This window comes from Ranitomeya imitator, chromosome 5, assembly GCF_032444005.1.
Source record: "Ranitomeya imitator isolate aRanImi1 chromosome 5, aRanImi1.pri, whole genome shotgun sequence".
Taxonomy (NCBI): domain Eukaryota; kingdom Metazoa; phylum Chordata; class Amphibia; order Anura; family Dendrobatidae; genus Ranitomeya; species Ranitomeya imitator.
In genome coordinates, this window is record NC_091286.1 from 656093004 (window position 1) to 656118737 (window position 25734).

Here is a 25734-nt window from a genome sequence, read left to right on the forward strand (position 1 = left end):
CAGCGTCGCTGTTTGGTCGCTGGAGAGCTGTCACACAGACAGTTCTCCAGCGACCAACGATGCCGGTAACCAGGGTAAACATCGGGTAACTAAGCGCAGGGACGCACTTAGTAACCCGATGTTTACCCTGGTTACCATCTTAAAAGTAAAAAAAACAAACACTACATATTTACCTACAGCCGTCTGTCCTCCAGCGCTGTGCTCTGCACTCCTCCTGTACTGGCTGTGAGCACAGCGGCCGGAAAGCAGAGCGGTGATGTCACCACTCTGCTTTCCGGCTGACCGACGCTCACAGCCAGTACAGGAGGAGTGCAGAGCACAGCGCTGGAGGACAGACGGCTGTAGGTAAGTATGTAGTGTTTGTTTTTTTTTACTTTTAGGATGGTAACCAGGGTAAACATCGGGTTACTAAGCGCGGCCCTGCGCTTAGTTACCCGATGTTTACCCTGGTTACCAGTGAAGACATCGCTGGATCGGTGTCACACACGCCGATCCAGCGATGTCAGCAGGAGTCCAGCGACGAAATAAAGTTCTGGACTTTATTCAGCGACCAACGATCTCCCAGCAGGGGCCTGATCGTTGGTCGCTGTCACACATAACGATTTCATTAACGATATCGTTGCTACGTCACAAAAAGCAACGATATCGTTAACAATATCGTTATGTGTGAAGGTACCTTTACTCTCTAGGCTTCAGTCACTTGGCATTAAGGACACTGCTCTCTCCTGGTTCCCCTCCTATCTTTCTGACCATTCCTTCAGTGTTCTGTTCTCTGGCTCCAATTCATCTTCTCTTCCTCTCTCGGGGTACCTCAGGGCTCAGTCCTTGCCCCCCTTTTCTTCTCCCTCTACAAAGCTCCAATTGGACAGACCTTCAGCAGATTTGGCTTTTAGTACCACCTTTATGCCGATGACACACAACTATATACGTCATCCCCTGGCCTTACTCCTGCTGTACTACAGAACGCCACTGACTGTCTGTCCACAGTCTCTGACATCATGTCTGCTCTCTTTCTGAAACTCAACCTCTCCAAAACTGAACTTCTTCTGCTCCCACCTTCTACTAACCTCCCTAAACCTGATGTTTCCCTCTCCTTGGGTGGCACCATAATAACACCCCGGCAGCAGGCGCGCTGTCTGGGTGTTATGTTTGACTCCGATCCCTCCTTCACATCCCATATACAATCTCTTTCCCGCTCGTGCTGCTTACACCTAAAGAACATCTCTAGAATCCGCCCTTTTCTCACCATAGAATCAAAAACCCTCACTGCCGCCCTGATCTACCCCCGCCTGGACTACTGCAATGCTCTATTAATTGGTCTCCCCCTCACTCGACTTTCCCCTCTCCAGTCCATCCTTTATGCAGCAGCCAGGGTCGTCCATCTGGCTAATCGGTACTCGGACGCGTCCGCTCTTCGCCAATCATTACACTGGCTGCCCATTCATTACAGGATACAATTCAAAGTACTTGTTCTCCCCCACAAAGCTCTTCACAGAGCAGCACCCCCTTCTCCTCCCTCAATTCTGTCTATCGGCCTAACCGACCGCTGTGCTTTGCAAATGACTTTCGACTAACCTCTGCACTAATCCGTACCTCCCACTCCCGACTACAAGACTTCTCCCTTGCTGCGCCAATCCTCTAGAATGCTCTACCCCAAGAAATTAGGACCATCCACAATTTGCATAGTTTTAGGCGCTCCCTCAAAACACGTTTGTTCAAAGCGGCCTATCATGTTCCCTAATCAGTTATTTTGTTTGTGTGCAGTCCATTCACTATCTCCATCTATCCCCCACTCCCTGAAGATGGCTGGACCATGATTGTAAATACATCATTGTAAATACACACCTGTACTTTGTATTTCCCCACCTCATTGTAGATTGTAAGCTCTCAAGAGCAGGGTCGTCTTGTGTTGCTTTAATTATTGTATTGTTAACGTTGTTACTTATGACTTTTGTGTTTGAAACTGTTAAACTGTAAAGCGCTGCGGAATATGTTGGTGCTATATAAATAAAGATTATTATTATTATTATTAAGCAGTGTATGGGGGTGAGTCTGTTCCTCCTTGTGGTGCCCCTGGAAAAAACCTACTGCTGCAGGCCAAACTGAACGCGGACAAATTATGTTGTAAATCTTTTGTGACAGGCAGAACAGAAGGTGTAATCTCAAACTTTTATAGATAACTACAGGAATGCCTGTCACAAATAACAATATGATGAAGATGAAGATGAAGATGAAAAAGTAGAATATGAAGAATAATAGTTGAATACAAAGAATATGAGGAATTAAAAAAAAAAAAAAAAAGAATAGGAAGAAGGTGAAGAAGATGAATAAAGTGAAGAAGAAGTTGATGAAAAAGATGCTGCTGCTGAGGATGATGAAGAAGAAAGTGTGGGAGAAGTAAAAAAGAAGGTGCAGAGCATGGAAGTAGTGAAACAAATCTGACAAAATATAAAAAATCTAAACATAGTCAATATCTTTGTAACTCCGAACGTCTTAAAAAAAATTAATTCCTGCTATTCCATTTGATTGGGCGAAACCTCTATGCCTTTAATGTCTCCTCCACTTCCCCCAATACATCCTACATTATTATTGGTTGTTTTCCTTCATGTGGAATTAACCTACAAGGAAAGAAAGGGTTTATTTTAACTCCGATATTGCATTGGTATCGGGTATTGGTATCGGCGATATCCGATATTTTTCGATATCGGCCGATCCAATCCGATACTGATATTTCCGAATATCGGAAGGTATCGCTCAACACTAGCTACTGGTGTAAGGGATCTTGTTCTTGGTTCTGACGTTCCTCCCACTCAACGCAGCCTCAGTCTACTTTGGGATATTAAGCAGGACACGTTCACTTTCCAGGTGTCAGCTTGTGATAAACCTTTCACTAAATGAGGAGTCCTATCTGTTGTGAACAGCATCTATGATCCTCTCGGGTTTATCGCACCCATCACCATTCAAGGCAAGATACTGTTGAGACAGTTGACCACAGAGAGTACGGATTGGGACACTCAGCTACCATCCCAGAAACAACAAATGTGGGAGGTGTGGAAGAAGTTTCTGAAGGTCTTAGAGCATTTCCAAGTCCCACGATGTTATTCCCCAGGCACTCTTTCAGCCACCATCAGAAGAAAAGTCCACATTTTCTCCAACGCTTCTACTGAGGCTATAGCTGCCGTAGCCTACCTGAAGACCTTGGAAAAAGAAAAGGTGCATTGTGAATTCATCCTTGGTAAGGCAAAACTAACCCCAAAACCTACTCACTCTGTTCCAAGACTCAAACATTATGCCACCGTTCTGGCAGTGGAGTTAGCTGAAGCTATAAAGGACGAAATGGACATTGCTTTTGATTCATTTACCTTCTACACAGACAGTAAAGTGGTTTGGTTGTAGATGTAACCAAGTACCAAACAATTTTATGTCGACGTCACCAATAGAGTAGAGCGTATCAGAAGCTTTTCTACCCCTGACCCGAGGCATAATGTCCCTACCCGCATTAATCCAGCCGACCGAGGGATGAGACTCACCGCCGCGTCTAAACTCAATGACAACATGTGGGTGTCACCTCCAAGGCTCTTGTAGGAGGATTCCAATCTTGCCTTGCGCAGGCGTGTACTACAGAGGACATAGAATGAACTTCAATCCAATATTGCGGCGAGCATGCAGCCAGCGGGTAAGGAAAGGGTGAATTTAACACCCGAAAACTCCGCCCATATGACCGAAAACCAGTCCCGCCAAATTCAGGTGACAGGTTCCCTTTAAGGATGGGGGCTTTAGGACAGTCTTTTTTTGTTTCTATTTCATGGTCATTCCAGAATCCATAGTATTTTTAACATTTTGTATCTCACATGTAAAGCGCCATGGAATAAATTGTACAATAATAATAACAATAATAATAATTTTTGCAGTTCATACAACTATCCAACTTTTTGCAAACAAAAAAAAAAAAAATAGCCATTATATAGATAGATTGACCATTTTTGAAAATGAAGCTGTTTGAGGGTTTTTTTTTGTTTGTTTTTTTTTTTTTTTTTTTTTTTTTACAGGGCACGATTTAGTTTAGTTTTCAGTTGTGCCATTTTCTGGTAAATGCATCTTTTTGCGTACTTGATTTTTTTGTACATTTTATCTAAAAAAAAAAAATCCTATATCACATTTTCAAACCATGTTGATATGTCACTAAATAGTGAAGAGTGCAAAAACAAATGATTGTTTTTTGTGAGTTTAGCAAATCAAAATACTATAAAAAATAAATAAAAACAATACCCCCAAATCAACCTGCAGAATATCTTTTCTTGGTGTAAGGGAAATAATCAATTTTTCAGGAAAAATTGTAGTTTCTACTGCTGGCTTTTTGGGGGCATACAAAATCCAGGAATTCTGTTTTCATTTTGTTTTATTTGTTTCCATTTATCCCATACAGTGCATGGTCTTAAGATAAAATGATGTAACTTTTACATCACTGCAGCTTTCTGAGATTGTACTGCAAAGCTCCCAATGAAAATACTAGAACAGATATCAACATTGTATATAAAACAAAAGTACTAAGTGCGGCGCCCCAGGGTCCTGGTCATCACAGTGGTATTGCTTTCCTCTCGGGGAGAGTGATGCTACGTTTGGAGGCAAAGAAGGATAACTGCATCCAGGTATCACAAACATGCAACACATTCACACTCCAGGCCACCAGGGGAGCTTCTGCTCCTATTTATTAGGATCTATATCGTATATATATATATATATATATATATATATATATATATATATATATATATATATATATATATATATATATATATATATATATATATATATATATATAGTTATCCCTCTTTGCCTCCAAACGTAGCATCACTTGCTATGGCTGGCAATCAGGCAACACAGCGTGCAGTAATCAGCGCACATACAGAGATCTGGCAATAACCAAAAACAATAGGACGAGCTCTGAGACGTGGAATCTCTGTAGACTGCAGAACCTGATCTATCCTCACACAACTATAAGCAGCAGTGGATTGCGCCTAACAACTACCTATGCAACTCGGCACTGCCTGAGGAGCTGACTAGCCTGAAGATAGAAATACAAGCCTGACTTACCTCAGAGAAATACCCCAAAGGAATAGGCAGCCCCCCACATATAATGACTGTTAGCAAGATGAAAAGACAAACGTAGGAATGAAATAGATTCAGCAAAGTGAGGCCCGATATTCTAGACAGAGCGAGGATAGCAAAGAGAACTATGCAGTCTACAAAAAACCCTAAAACGAAAACCACGCAAAGGGGCAAAAAGACCCACCGTGCCGAACTAACAGCACGGCGGTGCACCCCTCTGCTTCTCAGAGCTTCCAGCAAAAGACAATAGCAAGCTGGACAGAAAAAAACAGAAAACAAACTAGAAGCACTTATCTAGCAGAGCAGCAGGCCCAAGGAAAGATGCAGTAGCTCAGATCCAACACTGGAACATTGACAAGGAGCAAGGAAGACAGACTCAGGTGGAGCTAAATAGCAAGGCAGCCAACGAGCTCACCAAAACACCTGAGGGAGGAAGCCCAGAGACTGCAATACCACTTGTGACCACAGAAGTGAACTCAGCCACAGAATTCACAACAATCACTCTCCCCGAGAGGAAAGCAATACCACTGTATGTATGTATATATATGTATATAGTCTGTAGGGAAAGTTAGTCAGTTCCAGACAGGAGTTGGTTCCTGACAGAGGTCCAGACAGGAGGTCTGTTAGAGAGTTCCAGACAGTAGTCTGAGGAGGACAGAGGGTCCAAGGAGCTGTGCATGCCCTCAGAGCTGCAGCTCCCAGAAAGAGACATATGGTTTTGTCCTATCCTATACGTGGAACAGAGAGTGAAACATCACATCTGTAAGACCCTTATGTGAAGCCATAGGCAGTAAAGGACTACACCACCGCAGTGCAAGGGAAGGCTACTGATTTCCACCTGGATAAGGGAACTCTGTACTTGTCTCCAAACCGGCCGGACTGCCTGCCCTGTGATCTGGTGCCCTGGCCTGTGGATGCTGAAGTCTTCAGTAAAGGTAAAGAGACTGCAACCTTGTATCCTCGTTCTTCACTGCACCATTCACCATACCACCACCTACATACTGGGAAACCCTGGGGACATACTTCACCTGTGGGAAGGTATACCATCTAGCTGCCATAACATCACCCCAGAGGACCCCTTAAAGCAGCGTCGGTCACCCTGACCGAATAGCACAGGTGGCGTCACGAACATAAACGTTATCCCTTTAAAGACCTTTCCCTTTTATACGGATGTCCCAGGGCCACGGGCTGGGTCAGCCACCGTGAAATCCCCCTGTGAACTGCAGAATCCAGTACCGAGTACCCCACTGCCCTTGGGGGGCGATCCACTAAGGCCCACTGTCTAGACAAGCCTATGGTATTGAACACTCCATCACATTGATTGAACAGCAAAAAAAAGCAAGGAGTAGCTATTCTTTAAAGAAAGTACTAAAGTTTATTCATAGAATTAATGTGTGTGATGCAAGATTTTCAGCTCACCACGTCTTTACCTCGCAAAATCTAAATGATTTTAACTTCTGAACCTAAATTGACGTTGGCATTGGTCAGACATAATCAGCAGTGCATCACTGGACCAAGATATGGCTTTCTCTGAGGCATCGCCTATGATGATACACTATGTCCTCTCGGTTCTCCACCACAAGATGCTTATCTTCTCCTTCAATGATGATTAATTCTGTCTCCAAATGTTCCATGTTAATGTTGTCTACAACAATCTCATGCCAATGTTCAGGCACGTGGTCTTCACCCCATGGAAAGTCAAGATAATTCATGACTGTTCACTGAACTCCTGGTGGTGGAGTCTTCAGAGAGCAGACAACGAAGAAATTCATGAGCATTCACGGAAAATTTGGTCCAGTATCCTGGGAGGTGCTGTGTAGTTTTCAAAATGCTGCCAGTAGATAAATTCTTGGAACAGACGCAAGTCTTCTACCTCTCTTTCCCATGGAAAATATCCAGTAAATGCAATAAAAAGAAGTACACGAAAGGCCCATGTGTCCATGCAGGGCCTCAAAACTAGAGCTTCATGGCTTCGCAATTAACAGAGCTCTGGGGACATGAAGGGAATGATAAATGACATTGATGGCACAAGAGTACCGATTCCTTGTGTCAGGCCAAAATCACTGAGTTTAACATGGAAGCAATCTTGGTTCATTAGTAACACATTGTCAGGTTTTAAGTCCGTGTACTAGTCTTTGATCATGCATGTATCCTAGCACTCTGGCCAACTGTAGTGCACAATGCTTCACCGTCACTTCTGGAATTCGTTCCTGGAAAAGTAGAGGAAACCATTAGATACATGATCACTTTACTAGAAAACGTGTATGGTCTTAGGATAACCAGAATGGTACTTTATCTACATGTTTTCCTTTTTAGTTCAGCACAAGATATTTTTAACCTGCGTCTTACTGGAGTGTTTTCTGTGAGTAGTACAATACTTATGGTTGGCCATATTGTACATTTGCAGACACTGATCTGGCCCCTTTAATTTTTCTTTTTACTTCATCACATACAGTAGATATTGGCAAAATAAATATTGTACTACACAGAGGGAACATTTTTTTGCCATATTCTACCATTTCCAGTACTGCTCTGGCCCCTCTCCTCTTCAGTTCCCTTTAGCTCTCACAGGTAGAAGTCACTGCTAACGATCACTAACTCAATGCAAGTCTGGGAGTCTCATTTTCAGTATCCCAGACTTACATTGAGAAGTGACTTCCGATTCTTCCAGCAGACACTGGAGCGACCAAGAAAGTCACAACCTTGGTCACATGATGCACAAAAGGATCAGGTCGGCACTGGGAATAGCAGAAGATGGAAACTGGTCAGTATCTTGTTGCAAAAAAAAAAAAAAAAAATCAGTAATGCATAACTGATTGTGAAATGAAGGAAAACCCTGCTGGTACTGTAATTTAGGATAGGAATTGCCAATCTGATATTCTAGTCTATACAAACCCATTAATATGGCAAGAAGGGGCAAGTAAGGTTTTTAGATAGAACTATTGAGCCACATTTTGGACAACACCTTTCTTGGCGTAGAGATAAGCTTTAAAAACTAAACTAAACGTTGTTCCTGGCTGCATTTCTTTAGAGCATCTTCAAAAAAATATGGCCACAATTTTACATAGTAAAATATACAAGAACAGTTAGTGACTCTGAAATACTTACACCGGGTTCTATTATAGAGTGAAGAGTTCCTGCAGGGGCCAAATCCTGGGTCAGGACGTAGAAGTTATCAGAGTCCACATAGATGGGGGGAGTAAAGATGATCCCTTCGTTACCTGACAGGTGGATGGACACACAAAGCTCATGGAGAAAGTTTTCATGCTTTGTCCGGGTCTTCATCAATTTAAGGGCCACCTTGTTTCCTTAATTAAATGATAACAATTGGATACATCAAAACAAATTCTTTGTAGAAAATGGACCTTACTCTAAATATTGGTCTTTAACCCCTTATGATGTGTATATCGGTCAAGATCTCCGGTCACTTATTGCTCCACGACTGATGTATCCGTGGTACTGATAGCCCTGGTACAGAAGCTTCACCATGCGACTGATGCACAGTCCTGCTCCTGCTGTAATGGCTAGGATGGGTGAAAACGCCAGTACTAGCAGATTAACCCCTCTTATCCGGCTGTTAGTTGTAACAGAGGCACATCGGCTTACATTTTTTTCTTCTTTGGACTACTCATTGTGCGCTTTTAGTACCAAAAAAAGGAGTAACTTTCCTTTCAAAGAAGTACGGCAAAATGTATTCAAAGAATTACATATATAGACAAAATACCGTAATAATACAAATACATTACATATAAGGGAAGGAAAAAGGGGTTATTGGGAACAGGACGACTAGCTCATCCTGCAAGGGCGTATAGTAGACATGGGAGTTGGACCATGGACAAATACAATTACTGTTACAAAGTGCAAATCTTATTCATAAAGTGCAAGTGGTTTGGTATTTCAATGAACACCCAATATATTATGGAGAGATGTTTGCTAGTAAACAGGTAAAGCTTCATATACAGTCAAATTAATTAAGTTCAAGTGAGGATAGTCCTAGATAGCAGACCTATGCATACATGGGGATTACATATAATCTTTATTTTTATATAGCGCTAACATATTCCGCAGCGCTTTACAGGTTGCATAAATTATCATCACTGTCCCCGATGGGGCTCACAATCTAAATTCCCTATCAGTATGTTTTTTTGAATGTGGGAGGAAGCCGGAGTACCCGGAGGAAACCCACGCAAACACGGGGAGAACATACAAACTCTTTGCAGATGTTGTCCTTGGTGGGGTTTGAACCCAGGACTTCAGTGCTGCAAGGCTGCTGTGCTAACCACTGCGCCACAGTGCTGCCCAGTATAAGCCAACCCCCCTAATTTTGCCACAAAAAACTGGGAGAACGTAATGACTCGAGTATAAGCCTAGGGTGGGAAATGCAGCAGCTACCGGTAAGTGTCAAAAGTAAATATAGATACCAATAAAAGTAAAATTAATTGAGACAATCAGTAGGTTAAGTGTTTTTGAATATCCATATTGAATCAGGAGCCCCATATAATGATCCATAAAGTTTAATGGGCCCCATAAGATGCTCCATATTATATTATGCCCCATATAATCCTGCATAAAGGTTAATAATGGCCCCATGAGATGCTCCATAGAGATATTTGCCCCATATAGTGCTGCACAAACGTTATGACTCCAGAAGATGCTCTATACAGACACTTGCCCCATTTGCTGTTGTTGCGATTAAAAAAAAAAAAAAAAAAAAAAATCACATACTCACCCTCTCCATCGCTCAGGCCCCCGGGACTTTCAATATTCACCTGACTTTGTTCCGGCGCCGCTCCATCTTCAGCGTCTTCTGCACTGACATTCAGGCAGAGTGCGCGCACTAACCATGTCATCACGCCCTCTGACCTGAGCGTCACTGCAGAAGACACTGAAGACAGAGCGGTGGCTGGAACGGGAAGCAGGTGAATATCGTGCAGTGCTGCGCTCCCCCTCCCCACTGTACTCACCTGCTCCTGGCGTGGTGCAGTTCCTGCTTCCCAGCACCGCAGCTTCTTCCTGTACTGATCGGTCACAGTTACCGCTCATTATAGTAATGAATATAAGGCTCCACCCTTATGGGAGGTGGAGCCACATATTCATTACTGTAATGAGCGGTACCATGTGACCGCTCAGTACAGGAAGAAGCTGCCGGTGCCGGGGAAAAGACTTGCAGGGACCGCGCCAGGAGCAGGCGAGTATAATTAGAAAGCCCCCGCTCCCCCTCCCCTGCCGACCCCTGTGTATGACCCGAGTATAAGCCAAGAGGTGGACTTTCAGCCCCAAAAAATAGGTTGAAAATCTCGGCTTCTGCTTGAGTATATATATATATATATATATATATATATATATATATATATATATATATACAGTGGGGCAAAAAAGTATTTAGTCAGTCAGCAGTAGTGCAAGTTCCACCACTTAAAAAGATGAGAGGTGTCTGTAATTTACATCATAGGAAGACCTCAACTATGGGAGGCAAACTGAGAAAAAAAAAATCCAGAAACTCACATTGTCTGTTTTTTTAACATTTTATTTGCATATTATGGTGGAAAATAAGTATTTGGTCAGAAACAAAATTTCATCTCAATACTTTGTAATATATCCTTTGTTGGCAATGACAGAGGTCAAACGTTTTCTGTAAGTCTTCACAAGGTTGCCACACACTGTTGTTGGTATGTTGGCCCATTCCTCCATGCAGATCTCCTCTAGAGCAGTGATGTTTTTGGCTTTTCGCTTGGCAACATGGACTTTCAACTCCCTCCAAAGGTTTTCTATAGGGTTGAGATCTGGAGACTGGCTAGGCCACTCCAGGACCTTGAAATGCTTCTTACGAAGCCACTCCTTCGTTGCCCTGGCGGTGTGCTTTGGATCATTGTCATGTTGAAAGACCCAGCCACGTTTCATCTTCAATGCCCTTGCTGATTGAAGGAGGTTTGCACTCAAAATCTCACGATACATGGCCCCATTCATTCTTTCATGTACCCGGATCAGTCGTCCTGGCCCCTTTGCAGAGAAACAGCCCCAAAGCATGATGTTTCCACCCACCATGCTTTACAGTAGGTATGGTGTTTGATGGATGCAACTCAGTATTCTTTTTCCTCCAAACACGACAAGTTGTGTTTCTACCAAACAGTTCCAGTTTGGTTTCATCAGACCATAGGACATTCTCCCAAAACTCCTCTGAATCATCCAAATGCTCTCTAGCAAACTTCAGACCGGCCCGGACATGTACTGGCTTAAGCAGTGGGACACGGCTGGCACTGCAGGATCTGAGTCCATGGTGGCGTAGTGTGTTACTTATGGTAGGCCTTGTTACATTGGTCCCAGCTCTCTGCAGTTCATTCACTAGGTCCCCCCGCGTGGTTCTGGGATTTTTGCTCACCGTTCTTGTGATCATTCTGACCCCACGGGGTGGGATTTTGCGTGGAGCCCCAGATCGAGGGAGATTATCAGTGGTCTTGTATGTCTTCCATTTTCTAATTATTGCTCCCACTGTTGATTTCTTCACTCCAAGCTGGTTGGCTATTGCAGATTCAGTCTTTCCAGCCTGGTGCAGGGCTACAATTTTGTTTCTGGTGTCCTTTGACAGCTCTTTGGTCTTCACCATAGTGGAGTTTGGAGTCAGACTGTTTGAGGGTGTGCACAGGTGTCTTTTTATACTGATAAGTTTAAACAGGTGCCATTACTACAGGTAATGAGTGGAGGAAAGAGGAGACTCTTAAAGAATAAGTTACAGGTCTGTGAGAGCCAGAAATCTTGATTGTTTGTTTCTGACCAAATACTTATTTTCCACCATAGTAACATACATAGTAACATAGTAACATAGTTAGTAAGGCCGAAAAAAGACATTTGTCCATCCAGTTCAGCCTATATTCCATCATAATAAATCCCCAGATCTACGTCCTTCTACAGAACCTAATAATTGTATGATACAATATTGTTCTGCTCCAGGAAGACATCCAGGCCTCTCTTGAACCCCTCGACTGAGTTCGCCATCACCACCTCCTCAGGCAAGCAATTCCAGATTCTCACTGCCCTAACAGTAAAGAATCCTCTTCTATGTTGGTGGAAAAACCTTCTCTCCTCCAGACGCAAAGAATGCCCCCTTGTGCCAGTCACCTTCCTTGGTATAAACAGATCCTCAGCGAGATATTTGTATTGTCCCCTTATATACTTATACATGGTTATTAGATCGCCCCTCAGTCGTCTTTTTTCTAGACTAAATAATCCTAATTTCGCTAATCTATCTGGGTATTGTAGTTCTCCCATCCCCTTTATTAATTTTGTTGCCCTCCTTTGTACTCTCTCTAGTTCCATTATATCCTTCCTGAGCACCGGTGCCCAAAACTGGACACAGTACTCCATGTGCGGTCTAACTAGGGATTTGTACAGAGGCAGTATAATGCTCTCATCATGTGTATCCAGACCTCTTTTAATGCACCCCATGATCCTGTTTGCCTTGGCAGCTGCTGCCTGGCACTGGCTGCTCCAGGTAAGTTTATCATTAACTAGGATCCCCAAGTCCTTCTCCCTGTCAGATTTACCCAGTGGTTTCCCGTTCAGTGTGTAATGGTGATATTGATTCCCTCTTCCCATGTGTATAACCTTACATTTATCATTGTTAAACCTCATCTGCCACCTTTCAGCCCAAGTTTCCAACTTATCCAGATCCATCTGTAGCAGAATACTATCTTCTCTTGTATTAACTGCTTTACATAGTTTTGTATCATCTGCAAATATCGATATTTTACTGTGTAAACCTTCTACCAGATCATTAATGAATATGTTGAAGAGAACAGGTCCCAATACTGACCCCTGCGGTACCCCACTGGTCACAGCGACCCAGTTAGAGACTATACCATTTATAACCACCCTCTGCTTTCTATCACTTAGCCAGTTACTAACCCATTTACACACATTTTCCCCAAGACCAAGCATTCTCATTTTGTGTACCAACCTCTTGTGCGGCACGGTATCAAACGCTTTGGAAAAAATCGAGATATACCACGTCCAATGACTCACCGTGGTCCAGTCTATAGCTTACCTCTTCATAAAAACTGATTAGATTGGTTTGACAGGAGCGATTTCTCATAAACCCATGCTGATATGGAGTTAAACAGTTATTCTCATTGAGATAATCCAGAATAACATCCCTCAGAAACCCTTCAAATATTTTACCAACAATAGAGGTTAGACTTACTGGCCTATAATTTCCAGGTTCACTTTTAGAGCCCTTTTTGAATATTGGCACCACATTTGCTATGCGCCAATCCTGCGGAACAGACCCTGTCGCTATAGAGTCACTAAAAATAAGAAATAATGGTTTATCTATTACATTACTTAGTTCTCTTAGTACTCGTGGGTGTATGCCATCCGGACCCGGAGATTTATCTATTTTAATCTTATTTAGCCGGTTTCGCACCTCTTCTTGGGTTAGATTGGTGACCCTTAATATAGGGTTTTCATTGTTTCTTGGGATTTCACCTAGCATTTCATTTTCCACCGTGAATATCGTGGAGAAGAAGGTGTTTAATATGTTAGCTTTTTCCTCGTCATCTACAACCATTCTTTCCTCACTATTTTTTAAGGGGCCTACATTTTCAGTTTTTATTCTTTTACTATTGATATAGTTGAAGAACAGTTTGGGATTAGTTTTACTCTCCTTAGCAATGTGCTTCTCTGTTTCCTTTTTGGCAGCTTTAATTAGTTTAGATAAAGTATTTTTCTCCCTATAGTTTTTTAGAGCTTCAATGGTGCCATCCTGCTTTAGTAGTGCAAATGCTTTCTTTTTACTCTTAATTGCCTGTCTTACTTCTTTGTTTAGCCACATTGGGTTTTTCCTATTTCTAGTCCTTTTATTCCCACAAGGTATAAACCGCTTACACTGCCTATTTAGGATGTTCTTAAACATTTCCCATTTATTATCTGTATTCTCATTTCTGAGGATATTGTCCCAGTCTACCAGATTAAGGGCATCTCTAAGCTGTTCAAACTTTGCCTTCCTAAAGTTCAATGTTTTTGTGACTCCCTGACAAGTCCCCCTAGTGAAAGACAGGTGAAACTGCACAATATTGTGGTCGCTATTTCCTAAATGCCCAACCATAATATGCAAATAAAATGTTAAAAAAACAGACAATGATTTTCTGGATTTTTTTTTTCTCAGTTTGTCTCCCATAGTTGAGGTCTACCTATGATGTAAATTACAGACGCCTCTCATCTTTTTAAGTGGTGGAACTGACTAAATACTTTTTGCCCCACTGTATGTATATATATATTTCTCAGGCTTGAGAAAGGCTCAGTGTGAGCCATAACGTCGCTGCATAAAGATGTGGGCTGAATAAACCTCACTTTTTTCACTTTGGATATTATTGGAGTGCTGCCTTCTTTTGCCTTTTTGTATACAATTGGGGATAAAGTGGACCACTTGACCCAGGAGGCCAGGCACCCATCGGTGAGCATTGTGCGGTTCCAATTTTACATAATAAAAAAAAAAAAAAAAAAAAAAAATTTATATATATATATATTTTTATATATAATATATATATATATATATATATATATATATATATATATATATATATATATATATATATATATAGTGGGAATATAGCTCATCAGGGATCTCTGCTTTGGCCCAAGCAGGTGGCTATGGAGTCACAACGAACAATAGCAGTCTAGCGGGTTCCACACAGGTATGTGTCAGGTGTATTTATTGTACACATTTGCCGTACAATGTTACACGTGCCAAACATGAAATAAAATGTCTAAGGCCGTCTGGCCACTAACTAACAACAAGATACTAACTGCAAAATAAACCTACACAACAAGAAAGAAGTTTGTACAACCTTAGGCTACGATCACATTAGCGTTCCGCTAATGTGCGTCGCTGTTGCGTCGGCGACGCAGCGGCGACGCGCCCCTATGTTTAACATAGGGGACGCGTGCGTTTTTTTTGTTGCGTTTTTCGACACGTGCGTCGTTTCCGACGCTAGCGTCGGACGCAAGAAAATGCAACAAGTTGCATTTTTCGTGCGTCCGATTTTCGTCAAAAAACCACGCACGCGTCGCAAAACGCAGCGTTTTTGCGCGCGTTTTTTGTGCGTCGAGCGTTGCGTCGCCGACGCACCGGCGCGCAACGCTAATGTGAACGTAGCCTTACTGTGTCAGCTTCCCAGACCAGCAGATGAGAGACTGAGATCCCAGCAGTTCCTGATTATATCAGCTGAAGCAAAATCTGAATTGTATGTGTGGAAGGGAAGCACCAGAGCTTTCAGGCTGATCACTAAAGAAACCAGGACCGGATTACAGAGAAATAAACAGCTTCACAATCAATACCGTGATACATATGAAATGAAACGGGGAGAAACATATCTGTTTTCTAGTACTTCTCCCCTTGGAACCTCACAATATACATACGTACATACATATACAGTTATGTGAAAAAGTTTGGGCACCCCTATTAATCTTAAGCTTAATGTTTTAGAAAAATTGTTTTTTTTGCAACAGCTATTTCAGTTTCATATATCTAATAACTGTTGGACACAGTAATGTTTCTGCCTTGAAATGAGGTTTATTGTACTAACAGAAAATGTGCAATCTGCATTCAAACAAAATTTGACAGGTGCATAAATATGGGCACCCTTGTCATTTTCTTGTTTTAAATACTCCTACCTACTTTTTACTGACTTACTAAAGCACTTTTTTTGGTTTTCTAACCTCATTGAGCTTTGAACTTCATAGCCAGGTGTATGCAATCATGAGAAAAGCTACTTAAAGTGGCCACTTGCAAGTTGTTCTCCTGTTTGAATCTCCTCTGAAGAGTGGCATCATGGGCTCCTCAAAACAACTGTCTAATGATCTGAAAACAAAGATTATTCAACATAGTTGTTCAGGGGAAGGATACAAAAAGCTGTCTCAGAGATTTAACCTGTCAATTTCCACTGTGAGGAACATAGTAAGGAAATGGAAGAACACAGGTACAGTTCTTGTTAAGGCCTGAAGTGGCAGGCCAAGAAAAACATCAGAAAGGCAGAGAAGAAGACTGGTGATATCAGTCAAGGACAATCCTCAGACCACCTCCAGAGAGCTGCAGCATCAACTTGCTGCAGATGGTGCCACTGTGCATCGGTCAACTATACAACGCACTTTGCACAAGGAGAAGCTGTATGGGAGAGTGATGCGAAAGAAGCCGCTTCTGCAAGCACGCCACAAACAGAGTCGGCTGAGGTATGCATAAGCACATTTGGAGAAGCCAATTTCTTTTTGGAAGAAGGTCCTGTGGACTGTTGAAACCAAGATTGAGTTGTTTGGTCATACAAAAAGGCGTTAAACATGGTGGCCAAAAGACACAGCATTCCAAGAAAAACACTTGCTACCCACAGTAAAATTTGGTGGAGGTTCCATCATGCTTTGGGGCTGTGTGGCCAATGCCGGCACCAGGAATCTTGTTAAAGTTAAGGGACGCATGGACTCCTCTCAGTATCAGCAGATTCTTGACAATAATGTTCAAGAATTAGTGACAAAGTTGAAGTTACGCAGGGGATGGATCTTTCAGCAAGACAATGATCCAAAACACCGCTCCAAATCTACTCAGGCATTCATACAGAGGAACAATTACACTGTTCTGGAATGGCCATCCCAGTCCCCAGACCTAAATATCATTGAACATCTGTGGGATCATTTGAAGAGGGCTGTCCATGCTCGGCGACCATCAAACTTAACTGAACTGGAATTGTTTTGTAAAGAGGAATGGTCAAAAATACCTTCATCCAGGATCGAGGAACTCATTAAAAGCCGCAGGAAGCAACTAGAGGCTGTTATTTTTTGCAAAAGGAAGATCTACTAAATATTAATGTCACTTTTCTGGTGGGGTGCCCATACTTATGCAATCTGCATTCAAACAAAATTTGACAGGTGCGTATTTTCTGTTAGCACAATAAACCTCATTTCAAGGCAGAAACATTACTGTGTCCAACAGTTATTAGATATATGAAACTGAAATAGCTGTTGCAAAAAAAAAAAATTTTTTATAAAACATTAAGCTTAAGATTAATAGGGGTGCCCAAACACATACATATATATATACACGGTATATACACACACACACACACTAGATGGTGGCCCGATTCTAACGCATCGGGTATTCTAGAATATGCATGTCCACGTAGCATATTGCCCAGACACGTAGTATACTGCCCAGTTACGTTGTATATTGCCCAGTGATGTAGTATACAGCACAGAGCCACGTAGTATATTGCCCAGCCAGGTTTATCACAGTTTAAAAAATAAAAAAATACTCACCTTTCCGAGGGCCCCTTGTAGTCCACGGCAGCTTCCGGTCCCAGGGTTGGTATGAGCACAGGGCCTGTGATGACATCACGGTCACATGACCGTGACGTCATGGCAGGTCCTTCTTGCGCAGGCGCGCAGGGCCTGTTATGACGTCGCGGTCACATGACCATGACGTCATGGCAGGTCCTTCTCCCATACCATCTTTGCCACCGGAACCTGCAACGGAAGATGGCGGCCGGCGCGAGCGACTATGGAGGGTGACTATAGCAGGTTTTTTTTTATTATTATTTTTAACATTACATTTTTTACTATTGATGCCACATAGGCAGCGTCAATAGTAAAAAGTTGGACACAGGGTTAATAGCGGCGGTAACGGAATGCGTTATGCACAGCATAACGCGGTCCGTTACCGCCGGCATTAACCCTGTGTTAGCGGTGACCGGAGGGGAGTATGCGGGCGACAGTCACTGACTGCGAGGAGTAAGGAGCGGCCATTTTCTTCCGGAATGTGCCCGTCGCTGATTGGTCGCGGCAACCATGACAGGCAGCTGGCAAGACCAATCAGCGAATGAATAACCGTGACAGACAGACAGACAGACAGACAGACGGAAGTGACCCATAGACAGTTATATAGTAGATATATGTGTATATATATGTATATATATATATATATATATATACACATATATCTACTATATAACTGTCTATGGGTCACTTCCGTCTGTCTGTCTGTCTGTCTGTCTGTCACGGTTATTCATTCGCTGATTGGTCTTGCCAGCTGCCTGTCATGGTTGCCGCGACCAATCATATATGTATATATGTATGTATGTATGTATGTATGTATGTATGTATGTATGTATGTATGTATGTATGTATATATATATATATATATATATATATATACACATACACACATTATATATATATATATATATATATATATATATATATATATATATATATATATATATACATATACATACACTAGCTATTGAACCCGTTCTACGCCCGGGTGGCGAGCATTTATATTGGTATATGGTCTCCATCCTGGTATGTGCTGCTCCATCCTGCGTCCCCATCCTGTCATGTGCTGCACCCATCCTGCGTCCCCATCCTGTCATGTGCTGCACCCATCCTGCGTCCCCATCCTGTCATGTGCTGCACCCATCCTGCATCCCCATCCTGTCATGTGCTGCACCCATCCTGCGTCCCCATCCTGCATCCCCATCCTGTCATGTGCTGCACCCATCCTGCGTCCCCATCCTGTCATGAGCTGCTCCATCCTGCGTCCCCATCCTGTCATGTGCTGCACCCATCCTGCGTCCCCATCCTGTCATGTGCTGCACCCATCCGGGGGCCTGAGCAGGCGGGGACACCGGCGCGCTGTGGGGGTCAGGTGCCGGTATCGCCGCCAGCTCAGGCCCCCCAGCACTTACTATATTCACCTGTCCTCCGTTCCACCGCTGGGCGCCGCCATCTTCCCGGTCTCCTGGCTGTGACTGGTCAGTCAGAGGGCGGCGCCGGCGCGCATTAAGAGCGTCATCGCGTCCTCTGAACTGAAGGTCACAGGCCGAAGACCGGGAAAATGGCGGCGCTCAGCGGTGGAACGGGACAGGTGAATATGGCCGATACTCACCCTCCTGGCGGTCCCTGCTTCTCTGTTGGAGATCGCGGTGTGCGTTCAGTGTGAATGCATACCGCGATCTCCCAGGAGCATCTCTCTGTGAGGCCCAGACTGCGCCGGCGCTTGCGCCTGCACAGTCTATAAAGGCTTCGGACAGAGTGACGCTCCCAGCGTTATAATATAGATAATTATATATATATATATATATATATATATATATATATACACATACAGTTAGGGCCAGAAATATTTGGACAGTGACACAAGTTTTGTTATTTTAGCTGTTTACAAAAACATGTTCAGAAATACAATTATATATATAATATGGGCTGAAAGTGTACACTCCCAGCTGCAATATGATAGTTTCCACATCCAAATCGGAGAAAGGGTTTAGGAATCATAGCTCTGTAATGCATAGCGTCCTCTTTTTCAAGGGACCAAAAGTAATTGGACAATGGACTCTAAGGGCTGCAATTAACTCTGAAGGCGTCTCCCTCGTTAACCTGTAATCAATGAAGTAGTTAAAAGGTCAGGGGTGGATTCCAGGTGTGTGGTTTTGCATTTGGAAGCTGTTGCTGTGAGCAGACAACATGCGGTCAAAGGAACTCTCAATTGAGGTGAAGCAGAACATCCTGAGGCTGAAAAAAAAAGAAAAAATCCATCAGAGAGATAGCAGACATGCTTGGAGTAGCAAAATCAACAGTTGGGTACTCAAAAAGGCCTGGGCGTCCACGGATGACAACAGTGGTGGATGATCGCCGCATACTTAATTTGGTGAAGAAGAACCCGTTCACAACATCAACTGAAGTCCAGAACACTCTCAGTGAAGTAGGTGTATCTGTCTCTAAGTCAACAGTAAAGAGAAGACTCCATGACAGTAAATACAAAGGGTTCACATCTAGATGCAAACCATTCATCAATACCAAAAATAGACAGGCCAGAGATAAATTTGCAGAAAAACACCTCAAGAAGCCAGCTCAGTTCTGGAAAAGTATTCCATGGACAGATGAGACAAAGATCAACCTGTACCAGAATGATGGGAAGAAAAAAGTTTGGAGAAGAAAGGGAACGGCACATGATCCAAGGCACACCACATCCTCTGTAAAACATGGTGGAGGCAACGTGATGGCATGGGCATGCATGGCTTTCAATGGCACTGGGTCACTTGTGTTTATTGATGACATAAGAGCAGACAAGAGTAGCCGGATGAATTCTGAAGTGTACCGGGATATACTTTCAGCCCAGATTCAGCCAAATGCTGCAAAGTTGATTGGACGGCGCTTCATAGTACAGATGGACAATGACCCCAAGCATACATCCAAAGCTACCCAGGAGTTCATGAGTGCCAAAAAGTGGCACATTCTGCAATGGCCAAGTCAATCTCCAGATCTAAACCCAATTGAGCATGCATTTCACTTGCTCAAATCCAGACTTAAGACGGAAAGACCCACAAACAAGCAAGACCTGAAGGCTGCGGCTGTAAAGGCCTGGCAAAGCATTAAGAAGGAGGAAACCCAGCGTTTGGTGATGTCCATGGGTTCCAGACTTAAGGCAGTGATTGCCTCCAAAGGATTTGCAACAAAATATTGAAAATAAAAATATTTTGTTTGGGTTATGTTTATTTGTCCAATTACTTTTGACCTCCTAAAATGTGGAGTGTTTGTAAAGAAATGTGTACAATTCCTACATTTTCTTTCAGATATTTTTGTTCAACCCTTCAAATTAAACGTTACAATCTGCACTTGAATTCTGTTGTAGAGGTTTCATTTCAAATCCAATGTGGTGGCATGCAGAGCCCAACTCGCGAAAATTGTGTCACTGTCCAAATATTTCTGGCCCTAACTGTGTATGTGTATATATATATATATATTATATATATATATATATATATATATATATATATATATATATATATATATATATATATATATATATATATATATATATATATATTTATTAGTGGATATGGAACTTGGATCATGTGCAAAAACTATTACTACTACACAAAGTGCAAATATTTAGAAGGTGCCAGTGCCTTGGTATGTCAAAGAACATTCAATATATGGAGTGGTATTGCTGGTAATCAGGTAAATCATCATATATATAATTTAAGTTCAACTATACTAAGACAACATGTGTAAGTGCATGGATTAATAAGGGCAGAACTGGAGACAGGTGATCCTTACACAAGAGGGTACTTGGGTTCAAGACATGTCGTGTTGGAGGTCCTAAAGGTACCTTCACACATAACGATATTGTTAACGATATCGTTGCTATTTGTGACGTAGCAACGATATCGTTAATGAAATCGTTATGTGTGACAGCGACCAACGATCAGGCCCCTGCTGGGAGATCGTTGGTCGCTGAATAAAGTCCAGAACTTTATTTCGTCGCTGGACTCCCTGCTGACATCTCTGGATCGGCGTGTGTGACACCGATCCAGCGATGTCTTCACTGGTAACCAGGGTAAACATCGGGTAACTAAGCGCAGGGCCGCGCTTAGTAACCCGATGTTTACCCTGGTTACCATGCTAAAAGTAAAAAAAAACAAACACTACATACTTACCTACAGCTGTCTGTCCTCCAGCGCTGTGCTCTGCACTCCTCCTGTACTGGCTGTGAGCCGGAAAGCAGAGCGGTGACGTCACCGCTCTGCTTTCCGGCTCACAGACAGTACAGGAGGAGAGCAGAGAAGCAGAGCGCAGCGCTGGAGGACAGACAGCGGTAGGTAAGTATGTAGTGTTTGTTTTTTTTACTTTTAGCATGGTAACCAGGGTAAACATCGGGTTACTAAGCGCGGCCCTGCGCTTAGTTACCCGATGTTTACCCTGGTTACCGGCATCGTTGGTCGCTGGAGAGCGGTCTGTGTGACAGCTCTCCAGCGACCAAACAGCGACACTGCAGCGATCCGGATCGTTGTCGGTATCGCTGCAGCGTCGCTTAATGTGAAGGGGCCTTTAGTCCCATCTAGATTGGCCTCACCTTATACCTTGTAAACAACTTTAATCAATAGTCAGCAGTATCGGTCTTAGTCAGGTGGAACCTGGGCATATTCAGAGTCATAGGAATGAATTATGAGAATACATTAAGGTGGTCCCTGATTACCCTATCAGGTGATAGGTCACTGTCTTGGGGTACTTTACAACATAAGTGTGGGTGAAGTTTGTGGTTCCTGGGTGGAAAGTGGAATTTTGGTTGAAAAACCGTATTTTCACACTTTGAAAAATTTCAGACAAGTGTCAGACTTCCAGGTTGGGAAAAACCGCTGGAGGCGTACCGAGGACGCTTCCAGGAGCCTGGGGAAGCTTTTCTGGAAGTGTCCTTGACACTTAGAAAAATTTTGTGAAAATTCAGATTTTATGAAAAATTACCCATTTCCCCTACTTTGCTCTGTTGGGCATTTGTGCCTCCTCAAGCCTGCACCACCAGGACCATTTTTATCCGTGGACAGCCACGCTCTAAATGGGGAGTCACACATAATGATATCGTTAACGATATTGTTGCAACGTCACGCTTTTGGTGACGTAGCAACGATCCCACTAACGATCTTATGTGTGAAAGCGACCAATGACCAGGCCCCTGCTGGGAGATCGTTGGTCGTTGGGGAATGATCAGGACCATTTTTTGGTCGCTGATCACCCGCTGTCATCGCTGGATCGGCGTGTGTGACGCCGATCCAGCGATGTGTTCACTTGTAACCAGGGTAAATATCGGGTTACTAAGCGCAGGGCCGTGCTTAGTAACCAGATATTTACCCTGGTTACCATTGTAAAAGTTAAAAAAAAAAAACACTACATACTCACATTCTGATGTCTGTCACGTCCCCCGGCGTCCACAGGGTTAAAACTGCTTTCGGCAGGAGCGCTGCTAATGTGTCAGCACCGGCCGTAAAGCAGAGCACCGCTGTTACTGCTGGCGCTGACACAGTCAGTGCAGGGAAGCTCTCGGCAGCAACGCATGCATTAGCAGCGCTCCTGCTGAAAGCAGTTTTAACCCTGTGGACGCCGGCGGGGGACGTGACAGACATCAGTATGTGAGTATGTAGTGTTTTTTTTTTTTACTTTTACAATGGTAATCAGGGTAAATATTGGGTTACTAAGCGCGGCCCTGCACTTAGTAACCCGATGTTTACCCTGGTTACCCGGGTGCTGCAGGGGGACTTGAAACTGTCTTCAACGATGCCGAAGTCTTTCCTCTGATCATTGGTCGCTGGAGAGAGGTGTCTGTGTGACAGCTCTCCAGCGACCACACAACGACTTAACAACGATCACGGCCAGGTCGTATCGCTGGTCGTGATCGTTGGTAAGTTGTTTAGTGTAACTAAAGCTTAACCCCCCGAATTCAAATTTTCTAGGGAGGAGGGGGACAAGTGATGTCTCTGTGTGTAGGTGGTATCCTGGACAATATTCCTGCCAAGTTTGGTTTGCTTAATACCTTCTGCTTGGCAGTTGTGAGGTTTGAGAACCCCAATAACTGCCCCACACTGAAAATGTGCTTTAAAATCTCCTCTCCAAATCAGATATTGGGGCCTCTGGTGTAGCCATAAATCTGCAGCATTGAACAGTTAAAAAAAAGAAGATCGATAGATATCGATCTCCTACAGCTTTTTTTCTTTACTTTAGCTCTGCACACAGATGGTAAACGCCATTGTCCGTTAAGGTACCGTCACATTAAGCAACTTACCAATGAGAACGACAGCGATCCGTGGATAGCGATCTCGTTGTGTATGACACGCAGCAGCGATCAGGATCCCGCTATGACATCGCTGGTCGTTGCTGTAAGTCCGGAACTTTATTTGGTCGTCAGGTCGGCGTGATTCGTCATGTTTAACAGCAAAAGCAATGATGCCTGCAATGGTTTTTCATGGAGCGAACAACCAGCGAGAACGATAAGTACGTCACTGGATCGCTCCTGCATCGCTCAGCTGTTGCCGGTGTTTGACGTCTCCTAGCGACCTAAACAGCGACGCTGCAGCGATCGGCTCGTTGTCTATATCGCTGCAGCGTCGCTAAATGTGACGGTACCTTAAGTGTTACAATGAGTCACTTCTAGCTGGCTAGATACAAAGCTTGTACACTCTGTAGTCTCAGGATAAATTACCTAACATACCTTAACCCCTTCAAGTTGCGGCCCTTTTTCATTTTTGCGTTTTCGTTTTTCACTTCCCTCCTTCCCTGAGCCATAACTTTTTTATTTTTCCGTCAATATGGTCATGTGAGGGCTTATTTTTTGCGGGACAAGTTGTACTTTTGAATGACACCATTGGTTTTACCATGTCTTTTACTAGAAAACGGGAAAAAAATTCCAAGTGCGGTGAAATTGCAAAAAAAGTGCAATCCCACACTTGTTTTTTGCATGGCTTTTTTGCTAGGTTCACTAAATGCTAAAACTGACTGGACATTATGATTCTCCAGGTCAGTACGAGTTCATAGACACCTAACATGACTAGGTTACTTTTTAGCTAAATGGTGAAAAAAAATTCCAAACTTTGCTAAAAAAAAAAAAAAAAATAGGGCCATTTTCCGATACCCGTAGCGTCTCCATTTTTCGTGATCTGGGGTCGGTTGAGGGCTTATTTTTTGCGTGCTGAGCTGATGTTTTTAATGATACCATTTTTGCGCAGATACGTTCTTTTGATCGCCCGTTATTGGATTTTAATGCAATGACGTGGCGACCAAAAAAACGTAATTCTGGCGTTTCGGATTTTTTTCTTGCTACGCCGTTTAGCGATCAGGTTAATGCTTTTTTTTAATTGATAGATTGGGCAATTCTGAACACGGCGATACCAAATATGTGTATGTTTGATTTTTTTTTTAATTGTTTTATTTAGGATGGGGCGAAAGGGGGGTGACTTAAACTTTTATATTTTTTATATTTTTTTCATATTTTTAAAAACATTTTTTTTTACTTGTGCCATGCTTTAATAGCCTCATGGGAGGCTAGAAGCTGGCACCACTTGATCGGCTCAGCTACATAACAGCAATCATCAGATCGCTGCTATGTAGCTGAAATGCAGGTGTGCTGTGAGCGCCGACCACAGGGGGGCGCTCACAGCAGGCCTGCATCAGTAACCATAGAGGTCTCAAGGACCTCTATGGTTACCATTCAGACGCATCGCCGACCCCCGATCATGTGACGGGGGTCGGCGATGACGTCATTTCCGGCCGCCCGGCCGGATGCGGTAGTTAAATGCCGCTGTCTGTGTTTGACAGCGGCATTTAACAGGTTAATAGCGGCGGGTGAATAGCGATTTCACCCGCCGCTATTGCACGCACATGTCAGCTGTACAAAACAGCTGACATGTCGCGACTTTGATGTGGGCTCACCGCCGGAGCCCACATCAAAGGGGGTGACACGGCATGCGCAGTACTAGTACGGCACATGTCGTGAAGGGGTTAATATCTTAGCGAAGGGAACTACCTGTAACTAACTAAAATATATGTGTGTGTCCTGGATTGGCATCTGCACTGTCGCAGCTACAGCCACAAAATTTTGCACAGTCACACGTCTGGACCCAGACAGCGTCATAGGCCATGTTGTGAGGCAAAATTTTAACCCCGCGCGTTCCAATTCACCAAATAATTTTGTCCCTATCTACATAATGGGGAAAAACTGAAACGAAAAGTGTTGTAGGAAGTCTGGTATTATCCTTCAAAAATAAAAATCTGATTAATAAGCAGACAAACTACAAGAGCAGCAAATGTACTGTTAGG